Genomic DNA, 18,615 nt, shown 5'->3' with positions numbered 1-18,615 from the left:
GTAGCAGTTGTCGGTAACAAGTGTTTTGATTCACTTGGACTCAACACGAGAGACTGAGCCCGAGGGCTTCGGAGCTCGCCCGTGCGCCGTCACGGCCAACTCCAGAAGACGAGGTACAAATTAGTCGCAAGCGCTTTCGACGGCGGCCTTTTGTTTTGGCCCTGCGACGCTGCGTCGCTCCTCATTGATTCGTTTTACTCGCAGACGACAATCACAGAGTGTGACGAAAGGAGCTTTGGAATCGAGAGGCGTCAACAAACGACTTGAGTTAATAATGTATAAATCCGTCAGAGAGGTAGCTTGATTGGAAAGTGGTACTAACATGTTTGGGCACTGCCTACATGGGCTGTAATGAATACGATACATTTCAAATTCGTTTCGGCGTGATTTGCTAAACTGTTCTGCGACCGCCTTTGGATGCCACAAAACAGAAGCAAAGGACTACTTTTGTCCAAACTGAGATTTGTTTGTTCCCTGAAAAATCACTAATAGATGAAGTTGAAAATACCAAATACCAAAACAATTGGCAAAAAAATAGGCAGGCAATATGTTTTTTTTCTTTTTTTTCCATTTTGTTATCACTTTAGTGCACATTTACGAGACAGCAGTGTGGCTTAAAAGCACTACACTCCACAAGTATCTGGGAGCCCCTACAGCAAAACATGGTTCTTGAGGTCCTTTTAATTTGAACAAACAAAACAAAGAAATCCATGAGCTGTTTTGGAAAAAAAAAAAAAAAAACAGCTGCGATGTGGATTGACTTCCAGCGGCGGCTCAATACGACACGCTTGGTTTAGCCAAAACCTCAGCGCTTGACCACACTGACGCACGCACTGATCGTCCAGCTCGGGAACGGCGCCAAGCGCCAATGTGCTCCCTGCCGTTTGTCCGCATGCGCTCACGAGAAGGTCGCCGTGCGTGCAGATACACAAAAGCATCGGGCCGCACTACTGTGGGTCACGTGTCCCGATACCTTTGGCCGTCTATTGCCATATTAAAGAGGATGTCCCGATACTTTTGACCAAGCAGCATTGTTTCTGTACTGTTTAGATGGGTTAAGGTTAGGGGTTAGTTCCAAAACTTTTGTTTACTGAGTACATACAAAGTATTCTCCTCAAGCCTGCACAATGGATCACAAAGACTATTACAAACAATGCATTCTGAAAATACGTGTTTTTTTTTTTTTGCACACGCTTATCTGTGTCTCATCGCTCAGAAAGAAGCAAACGATCGTCGCGCCTACGAGCGCATTGTGCTCGCCGGCTGGTGAATAGCACGCGGCCTCGTCGACCACGAATGCGACGCCCCGATGAAAGGTTCGCGCTTTGTTCGGGGGAGCAAAGAATAGACCTTTTCTTTGTCGTTTCTTTGAAATTGAAGCCACGAGAGATGCCATCGCCAGTGCATCCAGTGCAAAAAGTGAACCACCTTGACTCCTCGGAAAAACTTTGTGACCGTACGCGCAGCCGCAAGCTAGGAGCTACGAGATGACATCGTTCAAAAATGGCCGACCGTCCGAGACACCTCTCGCCGTTTGTTAGCATGAGCGTATTTCTGAGGACAGATTTAGTAGCTAGCTGCTAACATCTTTTTATCAACGCTATCACTTTAGGGAAGAGCTCCAAACGTGCCGCACTGTACAGAGAGCGAGACGATCAGACGCATCGTCGAGACGCGGCGACATAATCTTCCTATCAAAAGGTTAATCCTGCCGGAGACATGAAATCACTCCAGAGGATTCCGCTAAAGCTACACGCAACTGGACTGGCCTGTGCTTAATATCATTGGGAGATCCTCACATGTTTGGCAAATATTGCAAACAGCGGCCATCTTGTGTTGCCGTTTATGAGACGAAAGTTTCGGAATCTAACTGTTTTGACACTCTTCTTGTTTGAAAAGTGAAAGGCAGCAAAGACAATAGCAAATGGCAAACAGCGGCCATCTTGTGTTGCCGTTTATGAGACGAAAGTTTCGGAATCTAACTGTTTTGACACTCTTCTTGTTTGAAAAGTGCAAATGGCGGCTTTATATAATCTATAAAAACACCTTTCCTAATAATGTGTCCACAAACCCTGTCATTTCTTTATGCCACAGCTGAATCCTTATTACAGCATGATAAATGACTTTTTTGTCAGCGCAGCTCGTGTCACCCGCACGGCTTTAAATCAATAACGCCAATGCGTTTTTACTCGACGACACAACGCAAACAGACAGGTGTTGTTGTCTGGGTCACGCCGCCGCATAAAAGAACAGGTCAGCACATTCTCCGTGTATTTGATAAATAAGGCCGCTCGCTAAAATGTCATCTTTGCACCGCGGCTGAGAGGGAAAAAAAATGCCCCACTGTGTCTGTGACTGGAGCAGTCGAGCGCTAGCGGGCCAGCTAGCGGGCCCTCATAAATATTGATGGCGTAACAGCTGAAGGTCAGCTCCGCCGGGAGACGCCACTCTACCACTTTGCCGCCCGACGCTCGTAAAATGTACGGCCCGGGCCGAGGCGCGTGGCAACAGCGTTGCTGCCGTTACGACGTGCGCCATCAAACAAGCGAGCGAAGCACACGTGTGCAAAAATCTTAACCTTCGAGTTTCAACAAGTCCCAAACCACAATCACCAAATCCTCCAATTTCAAAAGAGGCTATTGTAGATGATTTTTATTTATTTTTCACAAAGGAATCACGTCACATCTTGAATACAATTTTAGCTAGCTGCTGTTTTTTTTTTTTTATGGTTACGCAACACGGGCTCACTTGTTGCTAGGCAGAATTCAGAGGGCGCTATCAGATTGGCCGAGGCCAGATTTCCTGTGAAACAACATGACGGCAGTGGGACCACTGCTCTGTATCAATTAGAAAAGAGATATCATGAGAAAAAATGGCGACCTTATTATACAGACATACACTAATTAACAAATTAAGGCAGCACCGCTCCGAATTAATCCCGAGTCATCTAAATTTAAATAGATATCCAAACAGATGCCTCATCATGTTTCTAGCAACATTCCAGTCCCCTGAATACTAATTTAGCCACTCCACATGTTTTTTGATTTTTCAAGAGATGATATCTGTATCCAAAAGATGCAAAGTGCCACACTCTTGACCTTCCTTCTGCAGCTCCCCCGTCCGTCTCCAAACTACTCCAGCGCCTCCCACTGCGCGTGCATATTGATCACAGCGGGGTGAAAATGCAAAGTTGTGCGGCACCAAACGCCGCTAAACGCGAAAGGAACGCCGAGACGGCTTCATTAAAGCAAAGGCGCTCGAAAAGCGGAGCTACGGCGACGGCTGAACCGCTGGGGCTTAATTACCTGAGGCTTAGGCCACATTTCAGCATCTTGCATAAGATGCTCGTGATGAAACGCCACTGGGGGAGGCTCTTCTAGTGGGAGGGACAAACAAAAACCTCCCTCACACGTTGTTAGCGGGATGCCCCGCCCGAGGCTGACCTTCAAACTGGGCCGAAGCATTTTGTTTTAGATGTAATTACTGTCACTTTGGTTTCCTCCTCGGGGTTCAACGCGAGGCTGCCACGCTGTCGTGAGAATAAAAAGCGCTTCAAATTGAGCAAGTCATTTGCCACGCTGTGTTTTGTGGAACACGTTTTGAGGCGACTTAGAAGCAGTCAGTCGCCGTTTCTCAGCACGAGCGCAACGTTTGGTGCTCAAATTTGGGCTCGGCAGCCGTCGCCTGGGGCGGAGCCAGATAATTGCCAATGGATAACTGTCATATCAGTTTTTAAAAAGATGGGCAACAAACATTAGAACCCAATTAGCGCGACGGCTTTAAAAGCTGCAGTATGACACGATGGTGACGGATCATCGCATAAATCGAAAATCTCATTTCTATTCCGGGACAAAAAGGCTTTTTTTTTTTTTAACAAATGTCTGCATAATGAGCAATAGAGATAAAATATCAAGCAAGGCAGCTCCCGTTGCTTTTCCATACTCTTCTTTGATTACCCCCCCCGAGTTGGCGGCAATGGATGTAGAGACGCCGCAGGATCCACATGTTTGATCACAAAGTCTGGAGGAGCCCCCACCCGCCCACCAAACAATTGACCGGACGAAGAGTCTTTGTGTGGGTGCGGAGGGGCGTGTCCAGGGGGGCAGGCTAACACCTGGCTCCCCAATACAAACAACTCCGACTTCAGAAAGTAATCTGAGCCCGGAGGTATACGGGCCTCATATTCTTGCACCTGCTCACTCAACGCATCAGGAGATGTGGTGTCGTATTTTATGAGGCCCAGCAAAACCAATTCGATGATGCACGCCATTTTATATCAGACAGTAATTCACTAGATCCCCCAGGCGCTATTTTGTTGCCCCGTCCAGCGTCACTCAAACGGCGCCATTACGACCCGATGCTACTCGCTCCAAAACTTTAGAACGCCCTCAAACAGAAAGAAGTTTCAACAAAAGGACATTTTAAGATTTAATTCGTATTTTTTTTACAGATATGCACTTCACAACCAATCACCGCTCAGCTTCAGAAAACCGCTGAGCCCTGATTGGTTGTGACCTGGCAACTGTGATGTCATTTTCAATCAACAGCAAGTGGCAAAATGGCCGCCCGATGAGACGAAAAATAAAAAAAGCAGTTGAATTTGATTGCTTAACTGATATACCACAAACGCAGAATGTCATGTTTCGATTCACGGGGGCACATAAAACATATTTAACATATTTGTAATTGAAGTGGCTTCTCTGGAATCTCTTATTTGATCCCTTGATCCTGTATTCGTCCAAAATGTATGTATGAGGACTTTCAGTGTTTTAGCAGACAAAGCGCATGACAGGCAGCTAGTGGGCAGCGGTCGTAATGAGGAATCCGAGTAGCCTCCACGTGTCACGGCCCGAGTGATGAAGCCGTCCGTCGCTACCGAGTGAGAATGAAGACTCGGCAAGGTCAGACAAGCTAAATGTCTTCCTGCTCCTTTGAGAGACGGCGGAAAGAAAAGGTTGTAGGGCAGGTCGCCGGGCGGCCGTGGATGACTTGAAATGGCTTGTTGGGGAAATGGGGGAAAGCACGTGGGTGTGTCGGAATATTACTTTACACGCGTTACATTTTGATGGAGTACGTGCGTGAGTGCGGGCGTGCGTGAGTGCGTGAGTGCGTGCGAGAGCGGCCTCGGCTAAACGTAAAGCCGCCCCCGAGCTAAAAAACACTCGGGTTGGGCCTGCTGAAAAAGCAGTTACACAAGAACTATTGATTCCACTTTAGAATTACTGACATCAGTAGAAAAAAATGACTACACGCAGAGAGCCGTGTTATGATTGCATTTATGCTTAAAGGATGTATCGGGGAAAAAAAGGAACAGCATTTTTCTTTAAATTCTTTATCCTCTATTTTTAAGGGTGATGTTGTAGAATGAGTTTTTCTCTCTCCCTCTCTCTCTCGAATCAGACTAATCACTTGTTTGTAGTGTTCGTGTCATTCAGGTCAAATTGGCACGGCCATTCAATTATTCCGATTACGGCAGCATGAGGCCATGCTCCGCCCACATAGGCAAGAAGGATTCTCAAGCTAGCATTAGCCATCCGTCTTTGATAGCTGCTTTCGATTGGGACTTGTTTTGAGCAACTTCTTTCTGGTAACGCTACATCTTGCTAGCTTTTTCAAGCCGACAATGAATTCAAAGTGGCATCTGAGTATGTCCATTACCACACAACACACTAAGCCACAGAATGAAAGACCGTCATTAATGGACGAGTGGACACAAGTCGTTTAGAGCCAGCCAATCAGAGCAGGAGACGGTCCGAGCCCCCCCACCATCACAACTACCACCACCACCACCCCGACCGACAATGGCTCCCGGGGGTTCGTCTCGCTCGCTCACTCACTCGCTCATTTTACTCCCACTCTGCTCTCACACATTGTTTGGGAACTCCTCAAAATGACGCTGCACTACAACACAGCTCAACAAAGCTTGTTAGTTGCTTGATAGTTACAATGTGGGACATAAAAAAACAGAATGTGATGATCATGTTTTGGGGATTTGGCAAAAACATTCTTTAAAATAAAATGGTTTGAATCATGAGGGACATTAAATTGTAAAAATATTGTAATAAAGGTTTTTTGTGCATTGTGCGAATAGTTGCTGTTTCATAAACAATGTCATTTTTATTTTTGAAATTATTTTCAATTAAATTCAAATTTAACAGAAATGATTATTAAAATTATTTGTAAAACAAATATAACGTGCTTTTCATTGATTACATTTTTTTAAATAAATCATTTGAAAGAAAATTGTTAAATGAATTCAGCGAATCCCATTGAATCTAAACATTGAAATATTTTCCAACAAAGCAACCATTTCTCCTATCCATTTGAAATAGCACCTCAGATGTTCACGCCAAGTCCCGTTAAAAATCAACACATCATCATCGTCACATGTTCGGGACATCCTATACGCAGACCCTGCTTCCTATTTATTGACAACCCCACATCCCGTCGTGTATGAACGAGAACACGCACGCAGGTAGACCAGAGACCGAGCGAGCGAGCGAGGGAGGGAGGGAGGGAGGGAGGGAGGGAGCGAGTGAGCTGTGCACGGCCGGGACCGAAGGTGCGGTTCGGAAGGGGAGGGGGCGAGGAGAGCCACATCTGCGCGCACGATGTATATTTCAATCAGCATTTCTGCAGCTTACCATGGTGGAGACAATGCAGCAGGTCCCGTCCGGGGGTCCACACTTGACTTGATGCGCTCCCCACTCGCAGACGCACGTTATTTCCACAGTGCACGATGCAGCGTGAATAGGAGGAGGGAAAAAAAAAAAGAGGGAGCAAAACGGTCCTGTTCTCCTTCAGTGCACGGCGCTCCCAATCATCTACAAAAAAAAGAACATCAAATAAAAGCGCTGCTGCTCACACGCACGTCAACACGTCCACGTTGTGGGAATGCGCGTGATTGTTCCTTGGAATTGAGGAAGGGAGGGGAGGAGGGGGGGGAGCTGGAAAACGAGGTGTCACCGTGCCAAGGCGGCCAAGCGATGTGCATGCAGGGGAGTGACAAGCTGCTTCTGCTTCTGCGTGCTCCCGCTCACTGAGCACACGCGAGGAGGCGCAGAGCGTGCGTGGACGCCCCCTTCGGTGCGAGGAGGCTGGAGTCCCTGCAAGTGGCTGCTCTCTCTCTCTCGCTCGCTCGCTCGCTCGCTCGCTCGCCCTCTCTCTCTCGCGCCCTCCCGCTCTCATCAACTTGCTGCATTCATATTTACATTCCAACACACGTGTAGTGGCCATGGCCAGTCAAGAGTAAATCTTTGGGGGGGGGGACACACGCTGTTTATGGTTGCCGACTTTATTGTCAATGAGATTCCAAAACTAACAGCAACATATAAAAGCATATTAACTCAACAATTAAATGCTAAATAATTCAAGAAAAGATGCAAGATTGCAAAAACAAACAAGAATATGATTTGGGAAAAATGGATTACGGAAAAGCATGTATTGAGTGTATTATGTTATAAAGATAATTGGTATTTCCTGATATTTATTGAGCAATCATTTTTTTATATCGCTTAACAAACAGTGAGACACCAACAGTATCCTCTCGGCGGGCAGCACTTAACTCCAAAATAATTCTCGATGTTAATCCTTGGACGGATGTTCTCTCCCACGACGGCGCAAACATCCCTTTCTTACTGTGCCCATAACCAAAGGAGAAAAAAAATTGACTGCATTTCGGCGTGCAAAATTGTTTTGGCAATAATTTCCATATTGTCGCTAAAGTAGCCTGCGGACGTACCTAATGTGGTGTCCCTCCGTCGGTGGACTATTTGACTTTGAGCCCGAAAAGCCGATTTGGAGCAATCAATTGCCACCTTTGACATGTGCGGTTTGGAAGGTGATGCAAAGAGGGCCATCTGTCCCGTTCACGTCTTTTGTCCCGGCTTCTAAATCCGTTCGCCACTCACACTCGACGCCCGTTCCCAGCCCGAGCGACCGGTCAAGAGTTCCTGGCCCTGGAAGCGTGTATGGTCGTCCCAGGGCCGGCTGGCGAGGGGTGGGGGTCGGCGCTCCTCTAATTCGCCGCATTGTGCGCCAAGAAGCTAATCTGGCTGTGCGAGTGGAAAGTTAAAGATGCTTTCACATGGAAAACTGGAGACGGGGGGCCCACAGGGGGGATTTGGCCCCGCGTCAGTGTGGGAATGTTGGGTTTTTGCATGCCGCCCTGGCAACGTTCGGCGCCTTTTGCAGGTTTGGGGCGGAGTCAGCAGTGACAAGGTGTGGCCATGATTTTTTTTTACCATAACAAATATTGACAGACGACATGCGAGTGACATATTTAGCAAAAACATTTTCCCTTGAATTTATCCATTTGGTGTTAATTTTATTTGCAGGTGCCGCCGATACGCGTAAGCCTTGTGCTCCGAGTGTTCTTGTGTTTTGATCCTTTCCTTTAATAATTTACCAGGTTTGCTGCGAACTTTTGCGGCGGGCACGTGTTCTTTTGTTCTTGTCACAGGGAAGAAAAAAAAAAACGTGTTTGCTTTTGAGACAAGGCTCAGAGCTGCGACTCCAATTATTCGCCCCATAAAATCCCTAATTGGGCTTCGCTTGGCTTTGCTCTACGACGCCTCCCCGCCTTATTTTTTGATGGTTTTGCCCTTCCTTCTTCTGCGGCTGCTGCTTCTTACTTTGAAATCTGACTTAATCATTAAAACACGAGCACGGCTTCTGCTTTGTGAAGCGAACGGCGCCTGATTTTTTTACCTTTGTCTTTTTTTTTTTTATATCAGCAGCTTTGCATCCTGTTGATTCGGGTTGTGTGGTATTTTGGTCGAAAGGCGAGATTCTTGATACACTGTGTTTTTCTATTTTTGCAGATGTACGGAGGAGCTTGATGTGCGCCGTTGTGGGTGTGAGCACAGCCGACATGATTTGACAGAAATGGAAACGACGGCTCTCTATCCCTTCAAATGCAGTGTTCAAGAGTTGAAGCATTCATTTGAAAAGTTTGAATCCTGTGATGCAAAGCTTCAGTTTAGCAATCATCCAAGTCCATACAGTGGGTATATGGACGCATATTTCTCGGAAGCTTTTATGTCTGCTTCAGGCTTGACCCCAGAGAGACTGCCAGTCCAAAAACATAGCCTCTTGCTAACGAGAAAACTTTCTGCTTGAATGAGCCTCTGATTCCCACTGAATGCTAAACAGAAGACGCAAGAGCACAGCGACCTGTCATTTGAGTCGCCCCGGTGATTGTCGTTCAACTGGAGAATAGCCTTTTTTTTTTTTTTTAACGCATTTTCAACTGTGATGTGCCCAAAATACCTCTTGCCCCCTTTTTTAAAATTTTTGATTTTCTCATTAATTTACAGAGCCGCCATCTCCGACGTTCTCGCGAGGCTGTAAAAGGATCAGGCCTCTGAGCGCCGTCCATGCGGACTGATGAAAGATTAAAAGGATTGTTGAGATTGAAGGCACATTTAGTACCCCGCTGAGGTCTCATTTGGCGTCCCTGCGCGACCGGCGAGGCTGTAACGAAAAAAAAAAAAAAACAACAATGGCGGAACGACGGCGCTCGGTTGTGGTGCGACGTGGATGGAAGAAAAATGGTGGAGACATGGCAACCGGCGCATGCCTGCAATCATTTGCAGTGTGGCCAATTTCTTTCTGCACTAATGGTGCTGCGGGGGCGTACAACCTGCAAACAATAATTGCGCCATGGACACACGCTAATGGAGTAGTTTAGCTAGTGCCTTATGTTTTTAGCATAAATCCCTCAAGTGTCACGGTTTCACCAGAATGCACCGTACTTCGAGGTGGTGAAGCAAACGGGAAAAATCCTTCTCCTCAAGCCGCCCTAATTTCAATGTGTGAATGTCAGATAAACTAATTTTAACAAGATCATATAATGTTAACATAATTTTACAAATATTTATGAGGGGGTCTTTGGAAAAAACAAAAAATCTGCTCTCCCTGGATCTCAATTATTTTCGAGCTCCTGCTCCAGAGAACCAACCAGCCTATTAGCATACCAACAATTGAAAAGTCTATTTCCATCCCATAATGCTTACTTTGATCACACTTCTCAGTATATGACGAGAAAACAACAGTCGCCCTTGAACACTGTCGCCCTTTGAGTCCACCTACCCTGAACTGCAAGATGACGGGCAGCGACCAGCAGCGCTAACAACTGCGTGTCCATCAAGAGGAAGTGGCAGTCTTGACGAGAGCGGCGGGTCAGACCTCGTCGAGTTTTTGCCGTCTCTGCGGGCTTTTATTACGTACCTGGACGTGAGTACAAAATAACAGCGTGTCACCGGAGAAGCTCAAAGAGCGAGTCGCTGTTAAGTGCTAATGCACTGCATGTACTGGTGACTCACTTCACTTCCGCAACACCGACTGAGAGTCGTAGATAAAAGAAAAAAGGGGAATAAAAGGGCAAAACTAAAGCAACATCAAACTTACATTTAAAGTGTTACACATTTTGCATAGATTCTTTATCCTCTGTTAAAACATCTGCTATGACTGGAGCTTGCTTAACTGTTAAAACTCTTCTTTGTGTATGTATGATTGTAATATACTGCCACCAAGTGGCCAAGGTGTGCAAACCAAAACTTGCACAAGAGATGCAATGAATGAATGGCTTTCTCATTCAATTCAAGAGTTTCAATTCTTCCTCTGTTTCAAACCAACATTACATGATGTTTCATTTAGGCATATTTCTTTGGAAGAGTTTTCTTTGGGTTTGTTTTTAGTTCAAAATAAACTTCAATCAATCAATGGGGAAAGAACATTTGAGTGTTTTGAATGAACCATAATGGTCACAGAAGAATTTCTAAAAGAAGCTTGAAATGATAACCCGTTTTGGGCCAAACCATGATGATTCGGATGCTAAAAGTAGAGCCTTAGCTTCCAATGAAGGCACAAGTTGACTAAAAGCTCCGAGCGCTCCCACCGCACAGGCTTCCTCCCATAAAAAGCGTCTGAGTTATGACGGGCCGCCGCCTTGTAAAAACGGAAGGCGGCGCATAACCGAGTCGTGTGGCGTGTCACGACCCGCCTATCATTACATTTTATAGCCGCTGATTCCAGGAGCAAGCCCGATACATGCTAGCCTGAAGAAGCAAGCTAGCATTAGCGGTGGTTTTGGAGGCAATGGGGAAATCTTTTTGACGATGCGCTCCTCAAAAGCTGAGTACTCTCACGTCGCGTACGCCAAGGTTCACCAATATTGTGACACATGGGGTTACCACGGCAACAGAGGCTATTCTCATTACCGCGACTAAGCGTAGGATCAACCCAATTTGGACAAAGCCGTTGCGTTAAGCGACCAAATGACTGAGTGTGGCCGCTCATCTTTTGAATGTGGATCTTTTATAAAGCGTCCAAACAACGGCGCCGAATGCTAATGCTCATGCAAATCATCACCCGAGGCGGCCATTCAACACAAATAAGAGCCTTACAAGGACTTTCAAGTCAAAGGGACTTTAATATTCATGTTGAGATCTGCGCGACTGCTAAATTAATTAGCTGCAATGTGTAACAGCAAACGCTAACTCAAAGGATGCCCATTAACACCACCCGTTTGTCTTGCTGGGTCAAATGTACAGATTGGCAGAGAGATCGTTTGTGTTCAAGGGAATTACATTTGGAAAATTCCATTTTTATTGCTTGTAAACAAATGCAGGACAGCATTTTTTTTCTTTTAAGAACTCGTTTGCAAAATGTCATTAATATTCAACATGAGAGAGAAAAGCTCATCCAAAACAGACTAAGCTTGACAAGTCATAAAATGTTTGTTTTTTTTAATTCTCACTCAGTCAAAATGAACAACTTAATAAGTAAAAAGATGTTAAAGGTGTAGCAGTTGGGCTGACAGACGAAAGAAAATTGAAGGTAACGTTGCCGCTCAATAAAACGGGAATCGGAAATATGAGCACATGTCTATGGAAAAAGGCGCTTTCATCAGGCTGGTACGCTATCCATCCTTCAGCGCAAAGAAATCTCAATCGGATTGGACAGAAAGAATATTCAGAGAGAGCCCGACAACGAGTGCGTGCGTGCGGGGCTGTAGTAATCCCAGCGGCCAATCAGCAATGATGCTCATAAAGACTTTAGTTTAACCTTACAGTATCCAGGGAGGCTTGACCTTTGTGTGAAGATGAAGCTTCCTTCAGAACTCCAGCGTGGCGAGTCCACGATGGAGTCCGCGATCAATAGTGTCGGGTAAAAATAGCAAGCAGCCACGGTTTTCCTTACATTCTAACGTGCTGCGAGGCAGCAGGACAATGTACGGAAACATTTTCCGAGATGAAAACTCAGACGGCATGTTTCTTAGTTGGCACAAAATTCATTGTTTGCTTTTTGTTTTCCTGAGAAATTTGATACTGCATCAAAAATAATTGAAAACATGCTCTTGAGCTCGAATTGGCTGATTTTCCTCGGGTGTGGTGGGTTTTTTTTTGCATTCTAATTAGAGGGGCTAAAAATCACGAGTGTTTTGAAAACCAACAAACTTTGTGAAAAGTACTCCAAACTACTACATTTAAACATCCAACAATTAACTTTCTTTCGTCTTTTTCTTTGTCTTTTCTGACTGCTCATCCCATCTGTGTTTTTCCAAAGGAATTGACAAACTCATTATTTCAAAGGAATTTTTTTAATTAACCTCCTGAATTAACCTTGAGTGCTTTGTGTTGACAGCTCCGTTCCAAAGATCTTTCTTTTTTTTTTTTTCCGCTTCCTTAAAATGATATCCCCCAAATGAGTACGGACGTTTACTTTATTGACCGGCCTCTACTCGCGCTTCCACCCATCCGCTTATTGTGAGATGACCCGGCGTAGTCACGTGACCCCGGACGCCACCTGTGCACTGGCGAGTTGATGAGCCGTTGATGGAGAGGTCGCCGAGGTTGCGACGCCAACGGAAGCTGCGCTCGGTTGGCTCTCTCGTGTCAATCTGGTCCGACGCCCGCCTTAAAGGCAAAACCTGGACCGATGACTTTTGTTATTTGGAAAGGTGGGGTGTCTCCGATCGGGTCAGAGCCTATTTTTTACTTCTCCCCTCGCTTGCAAATGATTCGCCTCCACGGCGAGAGAAAGACCGAGGCGCTCGGAGGTGAAGCCGATTCGTCTTCCAAAAAGTCGCAGCCGTTGACCCGAGAAGTCAAAATCGAAAATTTCAAAAAAACAATACGCCGGGAAAGCGTCCTTTTTTTTTTTTGGAGTCGGTCTTGGATGCGGCGTCTTCCAGGGCCATCTGTTTTTTGCATCTTGGACCGATTTGAACTTGATCAAAAGACAGCGGCTGGCCCGGCCGGGAGCCAGCTAATGTGCTCATTAGCATTGGCCAGGGCGCCCGCGAGCATTCGCCGGGCATTAATGAAGTAAAGCGCGGCGCCAAACAATGGGAGCCCGGTCTCACTTCGGAATGCTTAGCCAGCCGCACACGAGGGCTCCCTAATGACCCGACAATGTCGACTTGGCCGCAGTTCAATAGGCAATGGGAAAAAAAATCTACTTCTATGTAGACACGCTAGTTGTTTTTTAATTCACTGGAGCTCCCAGTAACGAGTACTGTCTTTCCTAAAAACCCTGGCCATTGCCATAAAATCCACACCCTAAATAATTAAGACTCAGACAACCTTATTGATCTTAGGGCAGCTTACGGGACCAAATGCACATTCAGCCTAAACAAAAACTCAATAGGACAAGGTCGTAGGAGACGCGCTAACGAGGGGAACGGGCCGCGGCACAGGTGGAAAGAAAGGAAGAAATAATGCAAGACAATCATTGCAACGTGTCCGGTTCGACAAAAGCCTCACCTCCACTTTTAACGTCCTCAGGAAATTGGATCAGAGAAAAAAAGCCCTAAATAATTGTAAATGTCTTCAGGAAAATGCTCATCACTAAAATAAAGCCCGCCTCGAATGGCTGGCAGGTATTTTGTATCATCAAGAATATGTTTTCTAATCTGAATAAAAACAATCACTTTAAAAAGAAATAAAATAATAACTAAAACTAACTACATAAATAGTAAATAACTCAATTGGATTAATAATATATAAATAATAACACCTGGCCTGAAATAAACGGCTCCTTTTATGCATCAGGAGGATGGCCTCAATTCGAAGAGAAACCTCCCTCCAAAGAATCTCAGATCAACATCACACCTCCTTAAATACCTTCAAAAAGAAACTCATTCCTGCTCAGACTTCAAGACGCCTCACCTCAACTTTTTTTTGCCACCACTCTGAAAGACAATGTTCTAAATAACCGGGTGTGTCAGACCCTTAAATGCCACTTCACGTCAACTTGACGCCACAACGGCCTTTACCGTCACCGAAACAAGGCCACAAATAACCACAGTAATATAAAGCATTCCCCAAATAGTGCCGTCTGTCCGTCCGTCCGTCTGTCCGCCGCAATAAATGCCTCGCCTCAAAGAGACACCCGGATTTGTTTTTTGACCGGCGAGACAAACGAGGCGGAGGACACGGCCTCTCTGCGGAGTGCCGCTTGACGGAGCCGCAGCTCGACAGTAGATCACCGAGTCGGACGCTTAGTGGAAATTCCCAATGTCGGAGATGCTTGGGAATATCAATAGACGTGTGATTGAGAGCAACCTGATGGGGGACGCTGGGAGCGGCAAGCGGCCAGATACTAATCAGTCTGCTGTCGCTACAGTGCAGACACACAACATTACGTCCAAGACAGGCTTCTTCCCTCAGGATCTTACCAGAAAATTCAGAAACACGGGCTAATAGCATAGTGTTAGCGCTAGCAGCTACATGTTACGTTGCTATTTTACAGTAGTATAGCATGCAAATAAACAAATCACCTTGAATAATAATACCAAACTGGCTACATAAAAGACACAACGTGTACCAGCACAAAGAAGAAATTGCAATTCCAAATTTAGCATACTAATGATGACTTCAAAATGTAGCACACCGGGGGAGGAGTGTGACCTTTTCGCTAATGCCGTGTTTATATTAGCGGTGACTTACCGGCTTTGATTGTGCCGTTCTTGCTTTTGCTTCCTATCATTATTATGATGGTGCTCTTTTGCTGGCGATGGCAGCAGTGTGGCGAGGCCTTTTACAGTTTTTTTTTTTTAACAGCATTTCACACACGCAAAATGGCCGCCAGTCTGCGAAAGCCCTCGCTCCTGTGCGGTCGTCATCGAGGCCATCTCGGGTACTGAGGAGAAGTAACGCAAAAAAAATAAAAATCTGTTATTCACGTTGTACTTGATCCGTTTCACACCCACTTGCACACAGGGAGGTGCAGACTTGTTCCGCAAAAGTGGAGGAGGGGTAAGGGCACTTCACCTTGTGTTTTGGAAACATGCTAAAAGCAATTCAATATGCCAAGCGGCAGTCTCCAGATCAGCTTGCACGCCGCTAGTAGTCGTGTGATCATTTATGGAAACATTTGATATTCTCTTAGCTTATCCATAGTGTTTGAATAGAATCCTACGTCAAATAATTAAAGGTGCCAATCCATTCCATGCGAAGTAAACAGGACTGAGTTAAAGGCGCCTGCCTATCCGTCCAACACGCTGTTTAACGGTGGCGGTTTACTGTCCTCTTCAAGGTTTTCTAGGGCTCTTTTTGAGTGTACGACCTCGCTTAAGTAGTGTTTGTATGAGGCTTTTGGCACTCGTGCTATCGTCCCAACAAAAGAGGCGGCGTGCGTGCGTGCCTGGCGACGGCGCAGCCCTTCTCAAGGTGTCCTTCAACAAACCACGTTTATCATCGACCTGTGTGCGTTATGCGTGTAAATGTGTGTTTAGCACGTTTGTGTCACTTCCAGCGGCACATCGACAAAAGCTCACCATTGTTTTCACCAGAAGGTCACCAAGGTGTAAATTGCATGTCGCAACAATTGAGCAAGGTGTAAGCAATTTAAACGTATTTGTATGATATGGTAATTATTATTGTAATTGCAAGTGAAGAATCGTGAGTGTCACTGCTCGGGTCTGGAAGTGAAAGCGACTCTTCTATGAGAATGCTGCCAACCGAGGTGGGCTAATACAAATGATGACACAAGAGGTTAGCTTGCGAGTTAGCGTTTCTGGCCACAGCATGGAAAACCTTCTGAAGATGAGATGGGATGGATTCCAGTCACCTGAGGCAATTAGGCTGATACATTTATGTGGCTCAAACAATGAGGAATGTTTGCTATTTGATTGACGGTTGAACAGTCCGACATTGTCTCGGGGCATTCGGCAGAAACCCCCGTAGCATTCGGGTACGGTTGAACTTTTTCCACTTTTTAAGCCTGATCTTGGTTACTTTGTGATTTCTTTTTGCATCATTCACATTTGGCAGGCTTGTCAGTACTCTTCTGGGAGTGTCAAATTTAGAAGATATTTATTTGGACTTGACATGGATTTTGACGCTGGCTGGACTCCATTTTTCCCTTGTGAGGCTTAAGAAGAAAAAAAAAAATGCTCTCAGTGAAAAAAAAACCCGACATTTTCCACAAATCAAAACCCAGATCCTCTTTGAAAATGAAGGGGACAAGATGATGTTTCCCGTTTGATCAAATGTGTCACTAGTGAGCTTTTGCCATCAAAACGCCGGGGCTATTTAGGTCTCCGACGGACAATACAACAAGCCTTTAAAAGGACTTTAATAAGACTGGCGGATGTGATGGGATTCCCGCGGGGGTGAAAGCGGGGGTCTTGTCTTGACAGAACAAGAGAGGAGGCGGGGCGGGCTACAGTTCTGCTTCTTGTCCCGAGTCTGAGGAGGCTCAGTTAGGCTGTAGCAGCTGAGAAAACATTTCACCGGGAGACAGACGACGCAAAGTAAAACCAATCTTTTTCAACCCCCGGCCAGCAGCTGGAACAATAAACGCTGTGATTTAGGACGGGTTGAATCTACCTCCGTCGAACACAAATAATCTGGAGGCTATAAAAGTAAAACAGCGGCGTAAAACCCCGGATTAGCCGGCCCGCCGTTTGGTTTTTAGCAGACGTCTTTTGACGATATATTAACCGACATTTTTATTCATTCGCCCGCTCCTGTTACACGGCGATTCTTCAGTGGCAGCTGCCTCCTCCATCGCGCGCCGTCTGTACTCCGAGGTCATTACGTCCACATTTCTGTGCGTCAGCTGTGGGAAGTAATAAAGTCCAAATACATTGAAGCACATTTTCCAGGTATCTCCAGTGCATCAATAACTAAATCCCAATTTTTGGATTTCATCTCCCCCCCTCACCTCAAATCCTTAGAGCTTTCCATTTCCTCACCTTTGTTTGGCTAATGAGGCTAATGCACAACAGCTAAATCCTGCTGACAAAAACTAATACAAATTTCATCGGAGAACGTTTTACTCGTGCGTAACTTAAATGAAACCTTACACTGACATTTTTTTGCAAAGGCCATCATATTATCCTGAGGTAATTGCAATATTAACCTTATTTATTCCTGCTGCCGCACTGTACACAAAAGCTATCCCGCTAGGCTATTTTCGTACATGCAGCGAGCTCCCAAAATATTTTTTCGGGCAGCCACAAGTAGAAAAAGCACATTAGTCAGCTGTAAAATTGACACGGAACTCTCATCAAGTCCCTCGGTGGAGGAAAATGACTTCCACATTACGTTCATTTTCATCGGAATGTGCCAAAAGTGCCACAGGCTGTTTAAATCACAACGTATGGGCTCGTGGGCGGGACATTATGGAAGTCCATGCCGTTCTGGAGCTGAAAAGACCTTAAATGCGGTCTGGGAGAAAACGGCCAGGCTTTTAATTAGTTTCCACGCCAAATACAGCATTGGGAACACAGACCCCGGCTAAGGTCACGGGGAGTTTGCGAGTTATTAAAATCTAGACGTGCAGAGCCAGCAAACGCTACGGAGGAATAAATAGAAGTTTTTCAACTCCATTTTGGATGCACTGTTAAAAAAATCAAGACCCCTGCCGGGAAGCCAAAGGCTACGCTGTCGTATCGTGGCTCCTTCCAGCGGGTTTACTGGAGCGTTTTTGTGCCAGATTTCCCTCAGCCTGGGACCAGTGACAGCTTAATCTCCCGAGAAACATAAATCCATCTCAAGATTTCCTCCTCCCAGCGGTTTAGGATAATCACCAGCAGCGTCTGCGCTGGGTCGCAGACAAATCAGTGATTATCAGCGCCGGCGTTGAAGTGGAGAAAAGACACATAGAGAACGGCGAGCCGGCGTTACGAGCCCAACGGAGCCGAGGGAAATCTCCATTGTACGCACAAACTGCACTGAGTCATCCGTCAGATGTTGGTCAACTTGTAATGAAATAGTCCACTCGTGTTAATAAGAATTACTTGTCATTTCCTGAGGCGCTCCGCATTACATTTCCTGCCATAAAGCCTTCTCGGAGGTTTCATTGATTTCACGTCCACAGCCGGCCGGCCGGCGTGTTATTAGACTCCCGGCAATTCAATTCTGGTTATTAAAGGCCAATCGCTGTGGCTGTAAACAGATTATGATTGTTTGCCATGTTTGGACAAGGCAAAAAATACTGTGGTTGTACTTTCTTCCTTCCGCCATGCATTGCTATAGCGCAACATTAAGAGTGTGGCGCATTCTGATATTTCCTGTTCGAGGCCTTAAATTCCCCGAGAAACCCACAAGGGGCTCACAGTTGTATGTTTGCAATCCCGCCTGCCGCTCTTAAACTTCATCT

General features: G+C 45.8%; 1 protein-coding gene across 3 annotated transcripts in view; it reads right to left on the bottom strand.

Moving 5' to 3' along the window:
- Positions 1–15,138, bottom strand: part of tenm4 (teneurin transmembrane protein 4) — a 99,651-nt gene extending 84,513 nt beyond the window's left edge. For all 3 annotated transcript variants that reach the window (XM_085917082.1, XM_085917083.1, XM_085917084.1), the window contains exons 1-3: positions 14,955–15,138; positions 10,093–10,230; positions 6,645–6,824 (exon numbers count right to left, since the gene is read on the bottom strand). The gene's annotated coding sequence lies outside the window, so the exon portion shown is untranslated. The remainder of the gene's footprint in view (positions 1–6,644; positions 6,825–10,092; positions 10,231–14,954) is intronic.
- Between the last annotated feature and the right edge of the window lie 3,477 nt (positions 15,139–18,615).

This window comes from Syngnathus leptorhynchus, chromosome 7, assembly GCF_054491065.1.
Source record: "Syngnathus leptorhynchus isolate UIUO chromosome 7, UIUO_Slep, whole genome shotgun sequence".
Classification (NCBI taxonomy): Eukaryota; Metazoa; Chordata; class Actinopteri; order Syngnathiformes; family Syngnathidae; genus Syngnathus; species Syngnathus leptorhynchus.
This window is presented reverse-complemented; position numbering and strand designations above follow the sequence as displayed.